We start from the raw sequence: 6,642 nt of genomic DNA on the forward strand, positions 1-6,642 counted from the left end.
AAGATGAATTTGAAATCCTGTACTTCTTGTTCTTTTGTGATTAAAGCATTTTTCATTTTAGGAGAGGTGACGGATTCATAGGACATTTATAACTTTAAGGCATAGACACTAAGACACTAATGATCATGTAATAAAGACATAGACATAGATAAACATAAAGCATAAAAATTCAAAAAACAGAAAATAAAGAACAAGGAAATTAAAGAACGGGTCCACCTTAGTGATGGCGGCTTGTTCTTCCTCTTGAAAATCTTATAGAGTGCTTTTGAGCTCCTCTATGTCTCTTCCTTGTCTTTGTTGCTCTTCCCTTATAGCTTTTTGATCTTTTCTAATCTCATGGTGGATGATGGAATGCTCTTGGTGCTCCATCCTTAGTTGTCCCATGTTAGAGCTTAATTCTCCTAGGGAGGTGTTGATTTGCTCCGAATAGTTTAGTGGAGGAAAGTGCATCCCTTGAGGCATCTCAGGAATTTCATGATGAGGAATTTCCTCATGCTCTTTTTTGCTCCATCCTTTTCTTAGTGATGAGCTTTTGAGATGAATCTCTCCTTCTCCAAGACTCAGAGGTGGAAGCTTTTGCCTTCCCTTTCCTCTTTCTAGAGGTTTCTCTGGCCTTAAGTGTCATACATGGTTATGGAAAAACAAAAAGCAACGCTTTAAACACACCAAACTTAGAAGGTTTGCTCGTCCTCGAGCAAAAGAAGAGAAGATGGAGTAGAAGAAGCAGAAAATAAATGAGAAGGAGAGGTGTGAGTGGTTCAGCCAAGGGGAGTTTTAGGTGGTTATGATGTTGGAAAAGGAAGGAGTGATGGTTTGAATTTGAGTGGGTGGGTGTAGGTGGGTTTATATAGGGGTGGAGAGGTATTGAGGTGATTGGTGAATGGGTGAAGAAGAGAGAGAGTGGTGGGGTAAGTGGGGATCCTGTGGGGTCCACAGATCCTGAGGTGTCAATGATAGCTAATCCCTGCACCAAGTGGCGTGCAAAACGCCCTTTTCTGCCAATCCTGGCATTAAACACCAGGCTGCTGCCCATTTCTGGTGTTTAACGCTAGCTTCTTGCCCATTCCTGGCGTTAAACGCCAGTCTGGTGCCCCTTTCTGGCGTTAAACGCCCATAATGGTGCCAGACTGGGCGTTAAACGTGCATTTGCTACCTTTACTGGCGTTTAAACGCCAGCAGGTTTTTCCTCCAGGGTGTGTTGTTTTTCTTTCTATTTTTTATTCTATTTTTGCTTTTTCAATTGATTTTTTGACTTCACATGATCATCAACCTACAGAAAACATAAAATAACATTGGAAAATAGATAAATATAACATTGGGTTGCCTCCCAAAAAGCGCTTCTTTAATGTCATTAGCTTGACAGTGGGCTCTCTTGGAGCCTCATGGATACTCAGAGCATGATGATGGCCTCTCAACATCAAACTTAGAGCTTGGCTCTGGCCTCCCAACACCAAACTTAGAGTTTGAATGTGGGGGTTTTATTTGACTCTGTATTGAGAGAAGCCTTTCATGCTTCTTCCCTTTCCTATCTGCAAACCATGGTACTTCCTGAATGGCGAAGAGTTGCTCATCCAGAAAGGTTTTAGAGATCTCAGTAGGAGGATGGGGCGCTCCTGCTACTGGTTCTATCTGGGACAGGTGATCAGCTACTTGATTCTCTGTCCCTTTTCTGTCTCGTATTTCTATATCAAACTCTTGCAGAAGCAACACCCATCTTATGAGCCTGGGTTTTGAATCCTGCTTTGTGAGTAGATATTTAAGAGCAGCATGGTCAGTGTACACAATCACTTTTGATCCTACTAGATAGGATCTAAACTCGTCAATGGCATAAACCACTGCAAGTAACTCTTTCTGTGGTTGTGTAATTCTTCTGTGCATCATTTAAAACACGGCTAGCATAATAAATGACGTGCAAAAGCTTGTTATGCCTCTGTCCCAACACTGCACCTATGGTATGGTCACTGGCATCACACATTAGTTCGAATGGTAATGTCCAGTCTGGTACAGAGATGACTGGTGCTGTGACCAGCTTAGCTTTTAGAGTCTCAAACGCCTGCAGACACTCCTTATCAAAGATAAATGGCATGTCAGCAGCTAGCAGATTACTCAAAGGTTTGGCAATATTTGAAAAATCCTTTATAAACCTTCTGTAGAATCCTGCATGCCCCAGAAAGCTTCTGATTGCCTTAACATTGGCAGGTGGTGGTAATCTTCAATTACCTCCACCTTAGCTTGATCCATCTCTATTCCTTTGTTTGAAATTTTATGCCCAAGGACAATCCCTTCAGTCACCATAAAGTGACATTTTTTCCAGTTTAAAACTAGGTTGGTCTCTTGGCATCTTTTCAGAATAAGTGCTAGATGGTTAAGGCAGGAGCTGAATGAGTCTCCAAATACTGAAAAGTCATCCATGAAGACTTTCAGGAATTTTTCTACCATATCTGAGAAGATAGAGAGCATGCACCTTTGAAAGGTTGCAGGTGCATTGCACAGACTAAAAGGCATCCTTCTGTAGGCAAATACTCCAGAAGGACATGAAAATGCTGTTTTCTCTTGGTCCTGAGGATCTACTGCAATTTGGTTGTAAGCTGAATAGCCATCTAAAAAGCAATAATATTCATGACTTACTAGTCTCTCTAGCATCTGGTCTATGAATGGTAAAGGAAAATGCTCCTTTCTGGTGGCTGTATTGAGCCCTCTATAGTCAATACACATACGCCATCCTGTAACTGTTCTTGTAGGAACCAATTCATTCTTTTCATTATGAACCACTGTCATGCCTCCCTTCTTGGGGACAACGTGGACAGGGCTCACCCAGGGGCTACCAGAAATAGGATAAATAATCCATCCTCTAGTAACTTAGTGACCTATTTTTGCACCACCTCCTTCATGGCTGGATTTAGCCGCCTTTGTGGTTGAACCACTGGCTTAGCATCATCCTTCAATAGGATCTTGTGCATGCATCTTGCTGGGCTAATGCCCTTAAGATCACTTATGGACCACCCAAGAGCTGTCTTGTATGTCCTTAGCACTTGAATTAGTGCTTCCTCTTCCTGTGGATTTAAAGCAGAGCTTATGATCACTGGAAAAGTGTCACCTTCTCCCAAAAATGCATATTTCAGGGATGGTGGTAGTAGCTTGAGCTCGGGTTTAGGAGGCTTATCTTCTTAATGAGAAATTTTCAGAATTTCTTTTATTTCCTTTAGTTCTTCCAGATCAGGCTGAACATCTTTAAAGATGTCATCTAGTTCTGATTCGAGACTTTTAGTCATATTGACCTCCTCCACCAAAGAGTCAATAATATCAGCGCTCATGCAGTCATTTGATGTGCCTAGATGCTGCATAGCTTTGAAAACATTCAACTTGAACTCATCCTCATTGACTCTCAGGGTTAATTCCCCTTTTTGGACGTCAATGAGGGTTCATCCAGTTGCTAGGAAAGGTCTTCCTAGAATGAGAGTTGCACTCTTGTGCTCCTCCATTTCCAGCACTACAAAGTCAGTGGGAAAGGCAAATGGCCCAACCTTGACAATCATGTCCTCAATTATGCCTGATGGATATTTAATGGAGCCATCAGCATGTTGGAGGCATATTCGGGTTGGTTTGACTTCTTCAGTCAAGCCAAGCTTTCTGATAGTGGATGCGTGTATTAGGTTGATACTTGCCCCAAGATCACATAGAGCTTTCTTGGTGCAAGTACCCTCTAATGTGCATGGTATCATAAAGCTTCCAGGGTCTTTAAACTTCTCTGGTAAGCTTTTCAGAATGACTGCACTGCATTCTTCAGTGAGAAAAACTTTTTCAGTTTCTCTCCAATCTTTCTTATGACTTAAGATCTCTTTCATGAACTTAGCATAAGAAGGTATTTGCTCAAGTGCCTCTGCAAACGGAATCTTTATTTCAAGAGTCCTTAGATAGTCTTCAAAGCGGGCAAATTGTTTATCCTGTTCCACTAGGCGGAGTTTCTGAGGATAAGGCATCTTGGCTTTATACTCTTCAACCTTAGTTGCTGCAGGTTTATTTCCTATAGAAGTGGTTGGAGAAGCCTGCTTAAGGGGGTTGTTGTCAGCACTTGCAAGTGTCTGACCCCTTTGTGGCATTTGAATGCCAGGATTGGGTGCTTTTTGGGCGTTTAACGCCAGATTGCAACCCTCTTCTGGCGTTTGAACACCAGAATTGGCTACCCATTGGGCGTTTAACGCCACTTTCTTACCCTTTTCTGGCGTTTGAACGCCAGAATCATTCCTTTCTGGGCTCTTATTGTCCTCAGAGGAATTTTGGGTAGTTGGTTGGTCATCCTCTGTCAGTTGTTCCTTTCTTAGCTTTCTGCTTCTTTGAGTTGATATATTCAATGTCTTCCCACTCCTTAATTTAACAGCTTGGCATTCTTCTGTTATCTGTTTAGATGGTTGCTGTCTTGTCTAATTCAATTGTGCTTCCATATTCTTGTTAGCAATTTTAGTTTCTTGGAGCATCTCTTTAAATTTTGCTAATTGTTTTGTCATCATGAGTAATTGCTGATTAAGCTCAACCATCTGTTCTTGAGGGTTAGGATCAGTAGTTACTGCCATAGCTTCTTCTTTTATAGAGGACTCACTACTTAAGTACAGATGTTGATTTCTAGCAACAGTATCTATGAGTTCTTGAGCCTCTTCAATTGTCTTTCTCATGTGTATTGATCCACCAGCTGAGTGGTCTAGAGACATTTGAGCTTTCTCTGTAAGCCCATAGTAGAAGATGTCTAACTGTACCCACTCTGAAAACATTTTAGAGGGGCATTTCTTTAGCATACCTCTATACCTCTCCCAGGCATTATAAAGGGATTCATTATCCTCTTGTTTAAAGCCTTGGATGTCCAGCCTTAGCTGTGTCATCCTTTTTGGAGGGTAAAATTGATTCAAGAATTTGTCTGATAACTTTCTCCATGTTTTTATGCTTGTTGTGGGTTGGTTATTCAACCACCTCTTAGCTTGATCTTTTACAGCAAATGGAAACAGTAATAATCTGTAGACATCCTGATCCACCTCTTTATCACGTACTGTGTCAGCAATTTGTAAGAACTGTGCCAGAAACTCAGTAAGTTCTTCCTGTGGAAGACCGGAATACTGGCAATTTTGCTGCACCATGATAATGAGTTGAGGATTTAGCTCAAAGCTGCTTGATTTAATGGGAGGTATACAGTTTTAATGGGAGATGATGTGGATATTATATATATATTTATATTATTATTAATTTTTTTTATTAAAAGTAACCGAAAATAATAAAATAAAATATACGAAAAATAAAATAAAAATTAGAAAACTAGAAGAAAATAAAATCAAAGCAAATTGAAAACTAATTTAATTAATTAATTAAAAAGATTATGGAATTAGCAAGCAAGAAGATATGATTGAAAATTATTTTGAAAAAGTTATGATTGAGAAGATATGATTGCAATAAAAAGATATGATTGAAGAAATTAAAAAGATTTGATTTTTGAAAAAGATTTGAAGAAGAATTAATTTTTTAAAATTAGAATTTTGACTTGACTAAAAAAAAAAAGATATGATTTTGAAAATATTTGACTAATTTAAAGCAAAATTTCGAAATTTAAGAGTAAAAAGAAGGAAAGGATATTTTTTGGTTTTTGTATTTTAGCGAGGAAAGAGAAAAACTACAAAATGACACTAAACTTAGACTTTTTAAAGATCAAGAAAGGACTAAAAACATGCAAATTCGAAAAATTAAAAGAAAACAAAAGCATGCAATTGACACCAAACTTAAAATATGAAACTAAATTTAAATAAAAGACTCTAAACCAACAAAAATAAAACAGTCCTAATCTAAGCAACAAGATAAACCGTCAGTTGTCCAAACTCGAACAATCCCCAGCAACGGTGCCAAAAACTTGGTGCACGAAATTGCAATCACACTTTTGCAATTCCGCACAACTAACCACCAAGTGCACTGGGTCGTCCAAGTAATACCTTACGTGAGTAAGGGTCGATCCCACAGAGATTGTTGGCTTGAAGCAAGCTATGGTTATCTTGTAACTCTTAGTTAGGATATCAATAATTCTCATGTTTAATTGTGAAAAGTAAAAGAACATGAAATAAATACTTGTGTTTTGCAGTAATGGAGAACAGGTTGAGGTTTTGGAGATGCTCTATCTTCTGAATCTCTGCTTTTCTACTGTCCTCTTCTTCATGCACGCAAGGCTCCTTCCATGGCAAGCTGTATGTAGGGTTTCACCGTTGTCAATGGCTACCTCCCATCCTCTCAGTGAAAATGTTCAACGCGCTCTGTCACAGCACGGCTAATCATCTGTCGATTCTCAATCAGGTTGGAATAGAATCCAGTGATTCTTTTGTGTCTGTCACTAACGCCCAGCCCTCAGGAGTTTGAAGCTCGTCACAGTTATTCAATCCTTGAATCCTACTCAGAATACCACAGACAAGGTTTAGACCTTCCAGATTCTCTTGAATACCGCCATCAGTTCTAACTTATACCACGAAGATTCTGATTAAGGAATCCAAGAGATATTCACTCAATCTAAGGTAGAACGGAGGTGGTTGTCAGGCACACGTTCATAGGTGAGAATGATGATGAGTGTCACGGATCATCACATTCATCAAGTTGAGAAACAAGTGATATCTTAGAATG

The sequence above is a fragment of the Arachis hypogaea genome, chromosome 10, assembly GCF_003086295.3.
Source record: "Arachis hypogaea cultivar Tifrunner chromosome 10, arahy.Tifrunner.gnm2.J5K5, whole genome shotgun sequence".
In the NCBI taxonomy this organism is placed as follows: domain Eukaryota; kingdom Viridiplantae; phylum Streptophyta; class Magnoliopsida; order Fabales; family Fabaceae; genus Arachis; species Arachis hypogaea.